The 19510-nt window shown below is 41.8% G+C and overlaps 1 protein-coding gene across 5 annotated transcripts in view; it reads left to right on the top strand.

Annotated features, from left to right (window-relative positions):
- Positions 1-1520: 1520 nt before the first annotated feature.
- Positions 1521-19510, top strand: part of RAI14 (retinoic acid induced 14) — a 179680-nt gene continuing 161690 nt past the window's right edge. For 4 of the 5 annotated variants that reach the window (XM_043976112.1, XM_043976111.1, XM_043976109.1 and 1 more), the window contains exon 1: positions 1521-1726. The gene's annotated coding sequence lies outside the window, so the exon portion shown is untranslated. Of the gene's footprint in view, positions 1727-1851; positions 1974-19510 lie in introns of those variants that run through there. The other variant, XM_043976107.1, reaches the window with a different exon arrangement.

The raw sequence follows: 19510 nt of genomic DNA, 5'->3' as shown, positions 1-19510 counted from the left end.
GATTCTGTGAAATTATTTCTGCAATTGTTGTATTTTAATAAAATCTATTTTATATTGGATGTAACTGACCTGAGCTACTTTCCAGAAAATTGAATACCCCTATACCAAACCTAGAAACAAGTAACTCAGTCAGTCAACAAGCATTGATGGAGTGTTTACTATGTGCCAAGTATTGTGCAAAGTGATGGGGATTAAAAAAAAAAAAAGGAAAGCGGGGTGGAGGAAAAACAGTACCTACCCTAGAGCTCACATTCTAAGGGGATCCAAAGTCAAGATTCAGGGCCCCGACCTCAATTAGCTTAGTACAATGCATTATCATATGGATTATTATCTAAAGCAGGAGTATTTAGCCTGGAGTCCATGAACTTGGACGGGGAAAATACATCTTTATTTTCACTAACCTGTAAATGAAATTTAGAATTTCCTTCAATTATTAAAAAAAAATATCCTGTGAGAGTCCATAGGATTTACTAGACTGCCAAAGGGGTGTCTACAACACAAAAAGGTTAAGAACCCCTGATCTCTAAAGGGAAGCCCTCAAGATGAATCAGTCTGTCAGAGGAGAGTGGTCTAGAAGGAAATGGGTTACATGTGTGTATAAAAAGGGAGGCTAGTGAGATTCCCTGGCAAATGATCGTGCAGCACAATCAGGAAGAGAAAGCCTGGAAGCTAATGCCTCTTCCTAAAATTCAGCCAAAGCCTACTGTATCATCATGGAAGATTCCATTTCAAATTTCCTCTTCCCCCTTTAAAACGTCTTCGATTCTATATTACCCCTGACCCGTACTGCAACCAGATGAAATATTGGCTCAGGTAAGAGAATATTCCAATTTCGCTTTAGTTCGATAGTTTTAGACAATGTACTTACAGCAGTGGTTCTGATTAAAACTTCTCTAACCGGTTCTTTACCTTTTTTCTTGAGGTTCTATTTAAAAAGAAAATAGTTGGGGTCCCCCCAGTCCCCCAAGCCTGTTCAGAATCTCAGCAATTAAGTGTAGTTAGTTCATTTTGATCTTCTGCTTATATACATTTCACTTTGGTTCAAGCCCCTGCCTTAATTCAGGGCCAGGTTCATCGTAGGCGTCTAATAAATGCTCTTTGATTGATTGATTGATTGATTCTAAAACCCAGAGGTCAAGGGCAATTCTAGCTTTTCCTAGCTTCAGCAAAGAAAGATGAACACATTAATGGAACGAGAAACAATCCCCCACGAAGTAAAATCGAGGCAGAGGCGAACTGGCGGCAAAACTGAGTGGTTCAGAACGAGCGCGGGAGTACCTCCGTCAGGTCCCGACCGAGTGCCCAACTCCGGGTCACCTGACTCGAGGAATTTTTGGCCCTGCCGGCCGGCCGGGTGGAAGGGGTGGGGAATGGCAAGCACCTCCCTTCGCTCTCCTGCTCCAGGTCGGCGGGGGCCGGCGCCTGGCGGCCACGTGGTGGTACTGCCGCTGCCCCCGCCCAGCCCCGGGAGCCGAGGCGCCCACTGACCACCCGCAGCCGCGGCAGGGAGGTGGAGAAAGCAGAGGAGGAGGAGGAGGAGGAGGAGGAGGACGACGACGACGACGACGACGACGACGACTACGAAGAGGAGGAGAAGAAGAAGGAAGCAGGCGCAGCTGCAGCTGCAGCGGCTTCCTTAGGAAAGCGGCTGGCGGGCGTCCGAGGTGCTCGCCCCTTTTGCCTGGCGGGCTTGCATTGCCGGCGGGCCGGGAGTAGTTTGTATGGGGTGAGTGTCTGGCGCGGAGACTTTGGGACTTGCCCGGCGCCCCTACCCTAGGTCCGCCTTCCCCCTCGCCTTTCCTCCCCCCTCCCTCCTCCCAGGGGGCAGTGCCGGCGCCCTATAGTGTCTCTGCCTCTCTTTGTGTCTGGAGCGGGAGCGAATGGAGCTGCGGGACAGCGGGGCCGAGGGAAAAGGAGGCAGAATGCGATAGCGACTCCTCGTTGGGGGCAGAGAGAGACTTGGGAGCACAGAGGTACCAACTCTCTCTTCTTCACGACCGGCGGCTTGGGGATGGGAAAGGGAGGGGAGGAGAGGAAGCTCACTCCCCCTTGCAAACTGTCTGTCTCTGTTTGGTTTGAGAGGGAAGGGAAAAGGTGGCTTAGTTTAGGGATGGAGAAAGGGAGCAGGGCAAAGTTTGGGGAAGGATCTTCTTCCGTAGCTTTACCCCCACCCCCCACCCCCAGCAGTCCTCCCACTGCGAAGGGTTTGCTAGAGCTCGTCTGGGTTGGGGGAGTGAGGTAGGAATGAATTACAGAACGGGGAGGGGGAAAGGGAGGGTGGCAGGATGTAGCTGACTCCTTCCCCACCTGCTCTCAGTCCCTGGACTGGCGAACTGCCTTTCTCTGCACCCAGCTCCGGACCGGTCGGGAGACTCCGATGCCAAGATTCCTTCCCCTCCCCTTGGCTCACATCTCCTCCAGACTGCTGAAGTTTGCAGAGATTGAGAAGAGAGTAGTAGCCCGCCTGCTACCCCCAAAGGGGCTTCAGCGGCTCAGCCTTGGCTATTGTTCTCCTTCCGTTTCAAGTCATCCCTTTTGGCTTTCCCAAGAACCCGGGCTTGATTTCCAGACTGGTGTTGTGGTGAGGTGCCCTCCCTCTTCCCTTTCTTTTTCACCCTTTTCCCTTTCTTTTCTTCCTTCTTCCCTTCCTTTTCCTCCCTGCAGCGTTTAAAGGGGTGAAAAAGTTGCCTAGACTCTCTCAGGGGGAAAGGATTATTTGCAGGCTTCTTAAGGGCTTCTTAAGACTTGGTTTGGGGTTTGCGGGGAGCGGAAGGGGTGCTCGGTCAGCGATCTAGTGTCCTCTGACTCCTGCTGACTTGTGCGGCTTTGTATGAAGTTTGTTTCAGTCCGGAGTTGTCTGGTTGTGCAGGCAGGCAGACGTGCTAAGGCCAGATCTGCTAACCACTGATTCACCGGTGACTTTTTAAAGTGTCTTTATTTCCCTTTTGTGGTGGAGAGTAGGGAGGTGGGTAGCATGCAGAATTCTGGAAGGTTGCAGCTAATGGGTGAGTAATGACTCTATTTAGCCAAGTTTAAAGAATGGGAGTCATAGGTTACTTCCAGGGGCATATGAATCTGGGAAATCAAGTCGTATTTTTTGCTTCCAACTAACAGAGTCCAGTGTAACTTTCATTTTTGCATAGCATCTTAGGCAGAGTGTATCCTGAGGTCTTGGATTTGGTTATCTCAAAGCATTGCATTAGATTGCTTATTGACAGATGATTTAACAGTGTTTCCAATTTTGTTTATGTGAAAGGGGGAATGAAAAACCTCTTTGGTTTGTGGAAATGTTTCAAGATCCTTAAAGGAAAATTGGGGGGTTGGGTCGGTCTTTTAGAGCTAGTGAAGGAAATGGTTACTTAGATCAATAGTAATAGCAGAAGGGAATTAAGGAACTGGAGTAGAGTTTCTTCCAGCTGTGATTTGAACAGAGAAATAGAGTGAATACAAGTGCCAAACTTGGTGTGGACTGAGAGCAGCCCAGAAAGGAGGTTGCTTTGTATACTTGTTCTTTAGTCTGTATTTTGGGTGTTAAGAGTTGTGTGTATTATTACTGGCAGATGTAATGTAATGGTCCATTCTTCGTGCTATCAATCAAATGTCTCATTATTTTCCTGGGTAATAATAAAGTAACAAACTTTATTTGTGGAATTTTATCCTTCCCTGGTAATCTTACCCAGTGATTGTATAACTCAAAACTGAGGACTTCAGGACAGGATTTCTGTTACAGTTAAAAAGTTTCGGTGGCAACTAGGTGGTGCAGTGGATAGAGCACTGGCCCTGGAGTCAGGAGTACCTGAGTTCAAATCCAGCCTCAGACACTTAACACCTACTAGCTGTGTGACCCTGGGCAAGTCACTTAACCCCCATTGCCTGTCCAAAAAAAAAAAAAAGCTTCCTCTTCTATATGAGTGACTGCTGCAAGTTTTAAATCTATTTTTAAAGATTTGATTAATTAACTTTTATCATACTGTATTCATCCTTTCCAGTTATTTGCGTCCCATGTTTTTATTATTAACCTAATGCCTCAGATTTTTTACCTTCTTTTCACATAATATGTTCACAATAAGTTTTCAGCACATACAGTGGGGCTGGATTTGGAATCAGAGGACCTGGATTCAAGTTTGGCTTCTTGTATAGTATTAGGTAATTCATTCAACCTCACTGTGCCTAAGGTTTTCCATTAGCAAAATGAGGGGTTTGGGCTAAGTGACCTTTAAGATCTCTTCCAACTTGAAATCTATGTTCCTAGGCATTGAATGAATGAATGGATGCTATGTATTTTGGCTAAAAGGAGGCATAAGTCATTCTCAGCCTTCAGTAGAAAAAGGGTTTAGTACTGATCTGTGATTTCGTTGCTCTATTGTTGTTGTTCATCCTTCATTCTTGCAGGACTAATGACATCAGGAGGGTGATATGACTTGCAAGTGAATTTGATTTAAGTGAGGCAGGGCTGTGCAGAGCTGTCATCATCAGTCTCTTCCAGACTCATCAAAGTCCAGTGGAAAGAAACAGGTCAGGAGCACTGGCACTGGTGCAGGATGCAGTGGGAGACCTTAGCCTTTTAAAGTTAGGGTCTTTCCCAGGTCGAAGTTTGTCTGAGGCAATACCCATTCAGTAGTCAAAGGATGGGTAAAAATTAAGGCAAAAGATGGCCTTGCTTGCCTTCACAAAAGAATCAATCTTAGAGGGGAAGACTGAGTTTCATTACTCTATGGATTTCCCTGGACAAAGAGACTGCCTCTATTTGTGCAGGCTGTCTCCTTATTTTCCAACTTTATAGTCTTGGATATTGCCCAGAACAATGAAAGGTTGTTGGGTTCTTGACCAGGGTCACATGGTCAGTATGTGTCAGAGGTGGGACTGAACACTGGTCTGTCTTGTTCAAGGCCACATCCTCTCTATGGTATACCATGCTACCCTCAGTGAAATTATAATTTAGCATCTCATTTTATGCTCATAAGCAACAGTAAGGTAACCAGGATGAGTAATATCTCCATTTCATAGTTGAGGAAACCAAAGCTTCAAGTAAAAAATAAATTACCTGAGGTCACACAACCAACTAATGGCACAGTTCGAAACTGAATCCAAGTCTCCAACCTAGTTCAGAATTTAGTTCTTCATGCAGATAGTTTTGTCATAAGTGCCAAGCTGAATTTTACCAACATGGGGATTTTAATGAGTTATGGGTTTGCTTTCCTTTGTAATTTGGGAATAGGGTCAATACTTATAAATCAGACATGATTGTGGACTGTAATTCTATTTAGATTTGTTTTCTTTTGGAACCTGTTCCTTCAGGCTGCTTCAGTGGGCTAGTAATGGGATTTATCCTTAGAAGGAACCTTAAGTATCAAATGCTTCAACCCCTCCTTATTTTATAGATGAAAAAACTGAATCATAGAGTAGTTAAGTGATTTACCCAAGGTACTATACATGATTGCTTCAATCTCCTTTATCAACCTGTGAATCATTTTTAGTCCACTTTGCTATGAGTTTAATTGTTACTCATTGCAATTTTGAGTTTGACTGGGTTTAACCTGTCAAAGAGCCATCATTTAACTCTTGAAAACATCAAGAAAAATACTTCCCAGCTATGGAATACAACAGAGGTGTCAAACTTCCAACAGACTCTGGAGCTAGGGCAGAATCAGATTTAAATGTAATTGGAAAATGCTTAACAAAACAAATATACAATGTGGTATAGTTAATGTTAATTTGGTTTCCCAAACCAATGTTTGAGGATCCATTTTTATTTGAATTTAACACCACTGGAGTACAAGATGACACTGCTGTGAAATGAAGAGACCACTGGAAGAAGCTTATACCCTAGTCTTGATCTTGCCAATAAACCATGTAACTCCAGGCCTCAGTTTCCTCATCTGTAAAAGTGAAGGGACTGGACTAAATGAATCCTGTGGGATTACTTTCAGTTCTAACATTCTATGAGATATGTGATAAAGCTACTCTGTACAGAAGAGGAAAAACCATAGTTGTGATACTGACAGTTATATTTTGCAGACCATAATGATGTGATTGTAGTGGGTCTAAAGGAATTCTAACATTTCTTTGCCATTTCTATCATAGGTTTCTCTCTCATCATTTTCTGACATCCCAAATGTACCATGAATCTGATCCCATCCTCACACCCTCATGTCATAGTTTTATGCTGGAGATCGCTGCTAGTTGTCTTTTATTTTCTCTAGAAATTATAGGACCATAAGATGTTAGATGTGGAAGAAAGTATAGGGATCATCTAGTTCAACCTTTTGGTTTACAGGTGAGTGAATTGTGGCCCTGTATAACAGAGTAGAATTTGAAGAGAGTTTTTAAAAGTGTATGAATGCATATATGTATATGTGTATGTGCTGTATTTCAAGTCAGCTTTTTATTCCTTAAATATTGTTTCAACAAAGAAAACAAATATGTAGATCATCCTGGTGGTAAATGGTCACACTGAGTTTTCCTTATGCTTAGCCTCCATGCAAGTCATCTCACAAATTGTTCCGTTTAGTTCACACAGCACTTGGCAATCCTGAGCCAAAAAGAAAACTTGCGCTCTGCTCTGTGGACGTAGACGCCTACTCTTCCTTTTCTTAGTAACCTATCTTTCAGAAGGTTCATTTATGGGAGACTCATAAGCACATCTCGCCCACTTCTCCATTCCACAAGGGCATCTGTCAAAACAGCAAATACTGATCTCAAACAACTCCAGCCTTGTGGGAGCTCTTAAGAACAAAGAGCTGTGTACCTTTGTCTTCTTGCCGATAGAACTCTCCTCATGGTCTCAACTATTATGCATTTATCCCTGATGCTGTTGCAGCTCTCCTCTCTCCTCTTCCAAATATGTTTTTCATTCTACAGGAGGAAAATTAGGCAAATGCCTAGAAGAGACCTAAACACATACTGTACTGAGAGCTGTCCCACAGACTCAACTTGCCATTGTGACAAAGTCTAGACTCTAGAGTATAAAGTGGGCTGTTGTGATGAAAACTAGCAGCATTTTCTTGTTCTGCCATGAAAAGAATCAGCTTAAGAAAAAAAAAGCCTAAAAATCTGAAAGCCGTAGTGTGTTATTTTAAGAGTGTGATAAGAATAAAATTCTAGGATTTTCCATAAACCATTTTGATATGTTCATGAGGGTATGTGCTTACTGGAGAATGTATGAGCATTTTAATCTCCAGGAAGAAATGTTGTTGAAAGGAATCAGTTAACAGTGATTACAGAAAATTACTCATCAGATAGTGTTAATTGTGGAAACTTCAAGTCATGAGCTAGGATCCCATAATCAAGGCATTTTATTTGTAAAGATTGGAAAAGCTGAACAATTCAGAATCTATAAGGTGCGAGTATGCTTTACAAAAACAAATCCTCTGCCCACCCTCCACCTCCCCCCCCCCCCAAAAAATCCTCTACTCTCAATAGAACAGCATTTTTTTTATTTATTTAAATGGGAAGATTGTCCACTGCATGATATTGTGTTTTTCCCTTTTATCTACAACGAAGTAACAATCCCCTTTGACAACAAACCTGATTATGGAAGTTAGTAAATTCAGTCACAGACTTAACAAATGACCACTGCCAAAACCAATAAGAGAGAATAAATTATTAAATAATTAAAGATTAGTAGATCTTAATGTTTTAAAGGAAAAAAATCTTTGCATTTGATTAGGAACATTTTCAGTTTACCCATTTAAGATGCTCATGTAAATCAGGGTAGGCTCAGAGATGAAGGATTAGGTATGTAAGACTAGATTTAGGAATCAAATACCTGGCTTTGGTCCTGGCTTTTGGCCATCTGGCTAACTGTGAACTTGGGCAAGTCACTTAATATGAGTTACATCATCTTTTTTTTTTTTTTTTTGGCAGGGCAGTGAGGGTTAAGTGACTTGCCCAGGGTCACACAGCTTGTGTCTAGTGTCTGAGGCTGAACTCAGGTCCTCCTGAAGTCAGGGCCAGTGCTTTATCTACTGCGCCACCTAGCTGCCCCAGTTACATCATCTTGTATGAAAATGGGGAGGCAACTGGACAAGGGGATGGGGGAACTCTCTTGGAGGCTTATTTATGAGCTTGTACACTAAAGGAAATAATTTATATTGACAGTGCTTTGACCAGGACAAAATGTAGTACACATATAAGGCATTATTATGGTTATTCTTCGCTCATTGATACTTACCGACATCAATCCTTATACTGCTAGTGAGAGTGGGCAGATTAAACCAAAAATTTGGCTAGCGTGTACTTTTTTAAATGGCTGAATAGTGGGTTTCATTTTTTTGTAATGTGTATCTGGAGTGCTGACACTAATAAAGAGTGTCAAAATTGGCAGCATATTTATTGAAACCTTCCTACACTGGCAAAGTACAATGTGATGGAAGCATTGTGGTATGATGGAAGAAGCTCTGCTTTTGGAGTCAGAAGGCTTGGGTTTGAATGGGTCCAGATTATCACTTCCTGTTTGTGTGACCTAGTAGGACCAGTTACTTCATCTTCTCTGAGCTTCAATTTCCTCAACTTTATTTTATTTGTTTTTCTGGGGCAATGAGGGTTAAGTGACTTGCCCAGGGTCACACAGCTAGTAAGTGTCAAGTGTCTGAGGCCAGATTTGAATGCAGGTCTTCCTGAATCCAGGACTGGTGCTTTGTCCACTGTGCCACCTCGCTGCCCCCTCCTCATGAAGGAGTTGAACTAGATCATCTCTTAGATCCCCTTTTCCTCTAAATACCATGCTTTTCCCCACCTGCTTTTTGTTACTTATGGAAACTGCACTCAAATCCCATTTGTGCTGGTCTTGTATGCCTATCTCTTCTGTGATGAGACATTCAAAGAGATGTACAATGTGGTGTATTAGAAAATGCTGGTTTTGGAGTTAAGGACCAGAGTTCGAGTTTCAACTCTGTAGCTTTCAAGCTCTGTAAACTTGGTTATATGTCTTTTTTAACCTCAGTTTCTTCATCTGTAAAATTAGGGGAATGAACCAGATAAGCTCTTCTAACTTTATTATTGTTTTGTTTTGTTTTGTTGGGCAGTGAGGGTTAAGTGACTTGCCCAGGGTCACATAGCTAGTAAGTGTCAAATGTCTGAGACCGGATTTGAACTCAGGTCCTCCTGAATCCAGGGCTGGTGCTTTATCCACTGCACCACCTAGCTGTCCTCACTCTTCTAACTTTAAATCTGTGATCCTGATGTATCTCCACAGTTCTATAATTATCGGTCATTCCCAAGCTAGGGTGATGGTGAAGTCTTGATTTTTTTTTAATGTGTTTTGCTTATTCTTGTCTCTTAAGTAACTGCACAATCCATTTGTGAAGGACAAAGTATGTTTGTTCTAAGTAAAAGCTAGAGGGTTCCTCTTTTCTTCTTTCTCCATCCCTACCTTTTCACATCTTGTTAAACCTATCTACCTAAGTTAACATCAAGGCATATATCCTCAGCCTAATTTAAGCAATTTTTAACCCAAGTTATTATTTTTTTTGTGTAGGAAATCATTCAGTTAACAAGCATTTATTAAGCACTACTTGCTTAGGACTAAGTGGAAGAAATACAAAATAAGTTCTTGCCCTTAAAAAGTTTACATTCTTTCTTTTCTTTCTTTCTTTTTTTTTTTTTTTTCGGGGGCAATGGAGGTTAATTGACTTGCCCAGGGTCACACAGCTAGTAAGTGTTAAGTGTCTGAGGCCGGATTTGAACTCAGGGACTCCTGACTCCAGGGCTGGTGCTCTATCCACTACACCACCTAGCTGCCCCCCAAAAAGTTCACATTCTAATGAGAATTTCCCAGTGGAAATTCTCTGGCTCTTTGTCTTAGAGAGTGTTGCTTTTGAGTATTAAAAGTTAAATGATTTTGCCCATGGCTACCCATCAGTTAAGTGTAAAAAGTGGAATTTAAACCTAGGTCTTCCTGACTTCCCGCGTCTCTTATCCATTACCTCATGTTGCCTCTCCAAGCAGTGGTTTATCTAGCGAATATTGAACTGTCCTCAGAAGTCCTACTGAGATAGCCTCATCCTGGTGCATTGGTGATGGTCTAACAAAAAGAACAGTCAGTCCTTGAAGGAGCTTACCAAACTAGAAAGGCTTCACATTTGAACTTTTTTTTGTGAGGCAATTGGGGTTAAGTGACTTGCCCAGGGTCACACAGCTAGTAATTGTCAATTGTCTGAGGTGGGACTTGAACTCAGGTCCTCCTGAATCCAGAGTCGGTGCTCTATCCACTGTGCCACCTAGCTGCCCCAAAGGCTTACCATTTGGACATGGTGGACACTGTATGTCTGTTGTATGAGGGCCAGCCTCACTTCATTTGGAGAGGCTCGTGACCGGTTTGGTACAGGACAGTGAGTTTTTGGTCACAGCAGCTCTTGAAAGGCTGTGCCACTAAGAGCCTCAGCCGGAGATGCAGCCGGCCTGGGTAGATGGAGTCCAAGGACTGACAAAAACACTGATCCAGAAAGGATTTGAAGTTACAGTGAACTCCAGCTGGCATTTTAGTGGATTTAAGGATCACTGAGACCCCAGTTCTGCTTTCCCTGTTTCTGTTTAGTATTACATTTGGCTTGTTTATTTGGCTTCTTTCCTTTGTAAATCCTAGGCAGATTTTGATTGCTCTTCATCGAATGTTTTATTTTCATTTTAAGGGAACTGGATTAGTCTGTAAAGAATTTAGTTTTTTTAAAAGATTTTAACACAGTAATGTTTCTCACTTTGTCCCAGTTCCACTAAGTATTTCCAGTCCCTTATTCTGGCTGAAATGTCGAGAAAAGTGAACTTTAGGGTGATTTGCTATGAGAGGAGAGGAACTGGAGATATTATGTTATACTAGGGTATGCTCTTCTTAGTAAGGGGGACCATGGCAGTAGTGTCTATGGGCTATCCCTTACAGACTTAACTGGTCATCATCTGTGGTGATGTCTTCAAAGAGTATAGAGCCAGAGTTGATAGCCCTTTTTCCATTGTAGGCCGTTGAAGTGTGAGAAAGGAGGAAAAAACAAAAAAGACGAAACAACAACAAAAGAATGTTCAAGACTACACAGTAAAATCTTGTGTGAGATTTTAAAATTAGTTGTATTTGTTGCTGATTGTCTTGCCATCCCCGCATGTGAATAAGAGTGGCACTATATGTATTATAATTCTTTTCTTTTAAGTGCTGATTCATTTTTTTTATAAAAAACTTGGTTGCATGAAATAAAACAATGGATTCATTCTGGACATTAGGGCTTAAATTCTCTAGGGCCAGATCAGCCTATGGAATATAATTATCCCCTAGAAAGTGCTGGCCAAGAACTAGTATAAGAAGAAACAGTAGGCTCTCTGTATCCCAGGCATCCATAACTCTTCGTCATGGAAGATCTTATGACTTCAAATCAGAATGGTGAAGCCCACAAATGTATCTATGAGGGCAAGGTAGGCATCTAGTTGTAGCTTTTTCTCTTTCATCTCTTCTCCAAAACAGCCCAAACTGAGGAATTCTCTTGGCCCATGCGAAACTATGCACACTGAATATCAACATCTGTAAAATTCACTTGCATGTGTCTCTATAGGACTGTAGGGGAGGCAAGTATACTTTCCATGGGCTAGAAAGCTCATCTTGCTGTAATGATTGAAGCACACCAGCCATACTTGATACTTCTCTGCTTTGGTGATGTGGAGTGGGATACGAGTTCTAATTTTGTTCATTATGGGACATACTATCAAGACACATGTATTTTTGGTGCTATCAGGGCTGCTTTTTCCTTGAAGAGAAAGGAGATAGATTGGGACAAAATAATCTATGAGAGGAAGTGTATTTTGTTTTGTTTTGTTTTTTTTTGGAAAATGCTTTACCTGGAATGGAAAGATCAGAATTTCAGTTTGTGACCTTAACACTTATTAACTTTCTGACTTTAAGCAAGATCACTTAACCTTAGTGAGCCTCAGTTTCTTTATCTATTGAACTGGGATGTTTGTACAAGTGCCTTACAGTGCTCTAAGGGTCAAATAAGATATACTATGTAAGCACATATGTATAAATGCATAAATTAAATTATCACCATTTTCATGTAGGACGCTCTGTGGGGGAGAGGTATATAATTATCTGCCAAGCTCTGTGAACACGTTCAGATATATAAGTCTTTTGCTTGGTCATCCAGGTGATGATAACATTCAGTTAAGTTTTTCCAACACAGAAATAGCTTTGAAAATCTGTCTTGCGCTAATGATCACAAACTCTTGAGGTGAACAGTCTATATTTTTTCAAGTGAAACAGTTCAAAAGCCTGCAGTGGACAAGGAGTAAGATTCCTGGGGATGATGGTTATCTGTAGTTCTAAAACCAGTACAGAAATGAATGTGTTTCTCAGCCTTGATTCCACAGTGAAGCATTTGGGAACCATTGCTTTAAGACACAAAAAAATTTTCTTTCACCAGAACATGGATGTGAAGGAGGTGACAGAGATGCCAGGAGAGAACTAAGATGTCTTATCCATAAAGATTTGCTAGGATTTCTGGGTAGCACCAGAGGGAACCCAGAGAAATTCTCTTCTGTTGAGTTTTATTTGGGTCCAGTATTATTAAGGTTGTGAGTTCATTGGTTAACTCCAGAACTTCCTTAGCATTTTATTTCTTCTGTAAAGACATGGGTTAATGCTAGTGTTCTTTTTTTAGAGAAAATATCACTTCCTTTTCTATGAATTTTTAGAAGGAATGTTCGCCGTCAGCCATAATCTATGTTTTCTTTTGACACATACTGAGAGTAATCGAGGCAAACTTGGCCTGCCTTGAACCCTTCTGTAAAGTTTAGACTTTGTACCGTGTGGTTCTTGCTATTTTCTCTTTCTCCTCCCTTTACTGCCTCTCTTCTGGAGTCTCTAAAATCTAGCAAGACACAAGAGGGAGGGAGAGAGAGAGGAACAGGTATTTGTTAAGGACCTACTATGTCCCAAGCACCTCCTTTATGCCAAGCACTGTGCTAAATGCTTTACAAACATCTCATTTGATCCTCACAACAACTGTGGGAAGAGTATGCTATGCTGTTATTTATCCCCATTTTACAGATGAGGAAACTGAGGCAGACAGGGAAGGAACTTAATTTCTCTAAAATAGTCCTTTAAAATAAAAACACACAGATGTCCCATGGAATTTTCCCTTGTTTCTTATTTGGGCATGAACCAATTGCTTAGACCGAGTCTTAAGTAAGCAATATTTCCTTTCTTTCCTTCACAACATTCCTCTGATTATTTTAAGTGCAGACCCCTTGTAACAAAGGGTCTTTGACTCCTGCTGCATTGGAAGCCTATGTTTACATCCATTCTAGTAAAAGAAACAGAATGAGGATCTTACCCTAACGGGTGTAGATTCCAGAATTTGGTGGCAGGCTGCCGGGGCCTTGAGTGCTTTTGTGGGCTTCTTCCCAAAAAAAGGGGGAAAAAATAGGGTATGTATGTATCCCCGATTCCCCTCCACTCTTGCCTTATTTTATGGCATTGCTAAGGAAGGCCTTTCCCCATCTTTTTTTTTTTGCAGGGCAATGAGGGTTAAGTGACTTGCCAAGGGTCACACAGCTAGTAAGTGTCAGGTGTCTGAGGCCGGATTTGAACTCAGGTCCTCCTGAATCCAGGGCTGGTGCTTTATCCACTGTGCCACCTAGCTGCCCCAATGCCAAATGTTTTAAAAAAGGAGGGGAGGGGCAGCTAGGTAGTGCAGTGGATAAAGCATGGGCCCTGGATTCAGGAGGACCTGCGTTCAAATCCGGCCTCAGACACCTGACACTTACTAGCTGTGTGATCCTTGGCAAGTCACTTAACCCCCATTGCCCCCCCCTCCCCAAAAAAACATTGGGTGCAATGGTAATTATGAAAAAGGTAACTTTTTATTTTCATGCTTGTAGATGAATCTGGCATATGGGCCTTTGCCAAGCACACATCGGGATGATTTATCTTTATCTTGTAAGGGTAGAATTGTCCTGGTGATGTGGTGGACATCTTGAATGGCAGCTTTCTGAACTACTGCCCAGACATGATAGACTACTCATGACCTCTACGTGGAGGGTGAAGCCATTCCAGTTCTTTGCTTCACTATTTCTCAGTGCTCACACTGGCATATCAGTCAACAGGTGCTTACTGAATATACCCTGCACTGTAGGATGTGCAAGGTGGGAAAAATACCCACCTAGAGCCTTGAGGATAGGAATTGTTTTTTGGGGAGGTGAGAGGGTGTCTTTATGTCTCTAGAACACAGAGCATAGTAAGTCATTAATAAGTGTTTGAGGGGGCAGCCAGGTGGCTCAGTGGATAAAGCACCAGTCCTGGATTCAGGAGTACCTGAGTTCAAATCCGGCCTCAGACACTTAACACTTACTAGCTGTGTGACCCTGGACAAGTCACTTTACCCTCATTGCCCTACAAAACAAAACAAAACAAAACAAAGTGTTTGAATTGAAAAGATCAAGTAAAGTCAATCAGTATTGTGTGCCTGTTGACAAAACAAAGAAAGACAAAATACAGCCCCTTTCCAGGATCTCACAGCTCCATGGGGGAGATGACATTCAAACAACTATGTACAAACAAGATCTGCAGGGGCAAATCGGAGATAATCTCCAAAGGATGGATTAATATTTCTAAGGTTAAGGAACCCTGGGAAAGGCTTCTTCTGGAAAATGGGACTTGAGCTCAGACTTAAAGGAAGCCAGAAAGTAGAGATAAAGAGGAACAGAAGGAAGTGAAAATTCACAGCATAAAACTGGTCAAAAAAAGTTAAACAACAACAACTTTGCAAACTCAGAAGTACTATTAAAAAAGAACTGTATTGTCCAGTAAACAGCAAAGAGGCCAGAGACTGGATTGCATGGTGTAGATGGGGAGAGTAAAGTGTAATAACACTGGTAGGGAGGAACTAGGTTGTGAAAGGCTTTAAAATCCAGAGTATTTTACATTTAATATACATCGAAGCGGTTGATTGAATGATTTGGGGCAGAAGGAGGTGACAAGTGCAAATGCACTTCAGGAAAATCAATTTGAAGGCTGACTGGAGAGACTTGAGGCAGGGAGATCACTTAGCAGGCTATTGCAGTAGATGTGTGGTGATGAGGGCCTGTACTAGGGTGGTGGCAAGGTCAGAGGAAAGAAGGGGTAACTAGGTGGCACAGTGGATAGAGCACTGGCCCTGGAGTCAGAAGGACCTGAACTCAAATGTGGCCTCAGACACTTACTAGTTGTATGATTCTGGGCAAGTCCCTTAACCCTGATTGCTTCCAGTAAAAAAAGAAAGAGAGAAGAGGAGGCATATGTGAGATAGAATTAGCAGGACTTGGCAAGTGACTAGATTTGATTGAATGAGAGATATTGAGGAGTGTGAACCATAATGACTAAGAAGATGAGGTACTCTAAACAGTAACAGGGTATTTTGCACTGTGGGGAGACTGTTAGGGGGTGGGGAATAATCATGTATAAGCTTTTCTGAAGAGCCTACTCTGGGCTCACCAAAGTGAAGTAAGTAGTCCCTGCTCTGGGGGGCCTTTCATTCTGTTAGGGGAAACCATGTATACATATGCAGATGTGCCAAATAAATAGGAGGTAATTGGGGATGCACTAGCATTTGAAGGGTTGGGAAAGTTTTTTAAAAAAAGAAAGTGTTCCTTGAGCTGAGTTTTGAAGGAAACAAGATTATGAGGGATGGAGGTGAGGTGAGAGTCTTTCAGGATTGGGAGACAGGCATTGCAAAGGTTCCCAAACAAGAGATGGAGTGTCATGTGTAAGAACCCTCAAGAAGGACCAATGAGTCTGGACTGTAGAGTGTGGGAAGAGGAACAACATAAAATGAGGTTGGAAAGATAGGTTGAGGTTTGGTTCTTCAGACAGAGCAGCCATTGTTTGATTCTAAGGGTTATACAGAGTTTTTACCTTCTTCAAAAACCTTTGTGCTTGAGGGGTTGTAGGCTTACCAAGGGTACTTTAACCAAGTGGCACAGGTTAGAATCATAGTCATAGGATTCAGAGCTGAAGAGGACCTTTTAGTAACAGCCCCTTCATTTTGGGTCAACATTATCATACCCAGACACCCAAATTATTTGTCTTTTATCTTATGCAGTTCCACTGGTTGCCTAATATTTTCTGTACCTATTGGTAAATTGATGTTCTTTTTAAAAAATTGACATGTGATCATTGACACTAATGACTGCTAGTGGCCTGGTAACTCTCAAGTCAGGCCTGAATCAGATTAAAATGTAATTGGGAAATACTTTAAAAAATAAATAAAAATACAACAGAGATACTGTTCACTTGTGGTTTTCTAAGTCAATATTCAGCCCTGAGAGATCTGTATCTCATTGAGTTCGACAGCCCTGCCATAAGACTTTTACTGATGTATAGAAGGTGCCAGCCAACATTAATAGAGGGAGTCCTTCACCTCTGGCTTCCTGATCCTAATGAAATCAGAGGTCCAGAGAGATGCTGTTCAGTTTGCTATAATGAGCCACCATCTAGATTTAGCCTGCATCTACTGGGCATTTATCCACAAGGATCTCATGAGGGACATTTTTAGCTGCTTGCTAAAATGTAGATTTTTCAGTCAAGTCAAAAAGCATCGTGTCTTAGTGAATGACATATTCTTGACTTAGCTATGGAAATACAAAGAGAGCAATAGAATCAGCCCCTGCCTTGAAGGAGCTTATTTCTTCCTTAGGGATACAACATAAATACACAGATACATATGTTTGTGTGTGTGTACCTATACACACAAAGAGATATGTAAATAAAGGGTAGGTTTGGGTTTTGGTTTATTTAGAAGGTGGGAAGGATAGAGCTAATCTGGGTTTATCAGTAAAGGCTTGAGGTAGGAGAACCTGAAGAGAACTAAAGATTCCAAGGATGGGAGGGGAGTGCTTTGAGTTCCAGACATGGGGAAACAGCCTGTGCAAAGGTGGGACAGCCTATGGTGTCCCCCTGATCCAACAATCTGAAATTGTCATAATGAATCCTGCAGTTCACTCAAGAATCTACCTTGCCTCACTCCCTCTCTTGACTGATGACTGCCTGGTCTGTCATTTGAGAAGAGAGCCCCCGGCCATGCTCACTTTACTCCAGGCTCACCTCCCTCTCCAGATTTTACATCCTACCTCTTCAGCCACCTACCTTACCCATGCCCACACCCTTCCCCCCTTTCACTCTCCTTTATTGTTGTCTTACCTATTATAAGGTAAGGTCTTTGAGGATGGGAAATGTGACCTTTCCTAGTATTTGTATCCTTAGCATTTAACTCAATGCCCAGAACATAGTAAGAGCTTAATAAATATTCTGTCTTGTTCTCCATCAGTCAGAAATTTGACCAGTGGTTCTCAAACTCTTCTGGCCCAGAACCCCTTTACCTTCTTAATAATTATTGTATTACCTCCCCCAAAGAACTTTTATTTATGTGCATTATATCTATCAACATTTATGATATTAGAAATTAAAATGTCTTTTTTGACCTCTGAAAAAGTCTAGGGCGGGGGGCGGGGAGACCCTTGGTCTCTGGAGCACACTTTGAGAACTGCTTAGATATAACTTTAACTGTGAGATCATCCTGGGTGACATTTGATGAGTATATCAGTCATGAGAATTTCTTCATTTTCTAATTTTACTATTCATTAACAGAATTCTACCATCCTACCCTTTCCCTTATCCAGGCTCAAGATAGTTATTCTTCATCGTGCCAAGTGTGTGAACCTTTTTTAAAAGACCATTCCATACAGTTGTTGATAATACTGATGTAGAATTGAAATAAGCTAACATTTACTAAGTACCAACTGAATATAAGATATTCTGCCTTGGAACAGAGGGTACTAAGGATGAAAATAATTGCTGGGGCTGGGGAAGAGAGAGAGAAGGATTCAAGGGATGGAGGCTTTTAGCCTCTAGAGCCCAGCTTCTTAAACTGTGGGTCTCCACCCCATATGGAGTCACAGAACTGAATGGGGGGGGTCATGAAAAGTTTGGCAACAGTAAAAGGTTATGTATACCTATTTTATATACCTATATACCTTGAATGCATAAAAATTTTCTCAGCTGAAAAGGAGTGGAAAAAGTTTAAGAAGCCCTGTTCTAGAGTAGCATAAATCGTGGGGCATGTCCTTTCAGCCATAACATTTAGATGACATTTTATCATTAATATTCTGATATATGCAAAACTTCTGGTTCTGTAATTTTTTTTTTGGTGAGGCAATTGGGGTTAACTGACTTGCCCAGGGTCACACAGCTAGTAAGTGTTAAGTGTCCAAGGCCATATTTGAACTCAGGTCCTCCTGAATCCAGGGCTGGTGCTCTATCCACTGCGCCACCTAGCTGCCCAATGGTTCTGTATTGACAATCTTATGGAATGAAAATCCCAAACATGTATATTGTTGCCGACATGATTATTTTGACTGCTGATCTCATGTCACTGTAGTGCTTGTGAAGAAGCAGTGTAGCATGGTAGTCTGGAGATCAGGGTTTGAATCCTGACCCAGATACTTGCTGAATGACCAGCAAGCCACCTCATGTCATATATCCTATTTCTTCATATATAAAATATGGATAATTATACTTAAATTACCTACCTCTCAAGGTTTTTGTGAGGGAACCACTGTATAAACCTTATTAAGAGCCCACATTGTTATATACACACATGCAGTAGTAGTAGTAGTAGTAGTAGTAGTAGTAGTAGTAGTAGTAGTAGAAGAGAAGAAGAAAAAGAACCACCTGTTTTCAGGTCCTGCCTCTGCCATATATTGGTCATATGATCTTGGGCAAGTCATTTAACCCTTTAGTATACAGGTAATCTGCTAAAACACTTAAATTCCAGAGGTGGCTATCTACTGGTAGTTAAGGAACTTTCCTTATCTTGAGTTCCAGACACAATGAAATTACAGGTGTGGATTGGGTACATGCATAGATGGGTGTGCTTTATTGCTGCTGCATGAGTTAAATTTCTTGACTATGTCTTTTTTTTTTAATCACCCTTAGCAATTCAGTACAAAATGTCTTGTACATAGACACCCAGCATTTTTTGTTTTGTTTTGTTGGTGAGGCAGTTGGGGTTAAGTGACTTGCCCAGGGTCACACAGCTAGTTAGTGTCAAGTGTCTGAGGCTGGATTTGAACTCAGGTCCTCCTGAATCCAGGGCTGGTGCTTTATCCACTGCACCACCCAGCTGCCCTCACACAGTGTTTTATTAAATTTTCCTCTTGCTTTCTCCAGTAGTCTTAAACCTTGTCTCTTGGTGTCAAGCCAGGCTTTTCCACTGATATCTAGAATCTCATTTGCCTTCTTAATTACAACACAGTAGGACATGTGTTTATGTATACTTAAATTATGAAGTGTTGTTCAGTCGTGTCCAAATCTTTGTGAACCTGTGGACATGACCCATCACCAATACTGTCCATGGGGTTCTCTTGACAAAGATATTGGAGCGATTTGCTTCTCTAGTGGATTAAGGAATACAGAGGTTAAGAGACTTGTCCAGGATCACACAGCTAGTAAGTGTCCGAAGTTGGATTTGAACTCAGGTCTTCCTGACTACAGGTCCAG

Source organism: Dromiciops gliroides, chromosome 1, assembly GCF_019393635.1.
Source record: "Dromiciops gliroides isolate mDroGli1 chromosome 1, mDroGli1.pri, whole genome shotgun sequence".
NCBI lineage: Eukaryota > Metazoa > Chordata > Mammalia > Microbiotheria > Microbiotheriidae > Dromiciops > Dromiciops gliroides.
The sequence above is the reverse complement of the archived record's forward strand: the minus strand, read 5'-3'. Positions and strand labels throughout refer to the sequence as shown.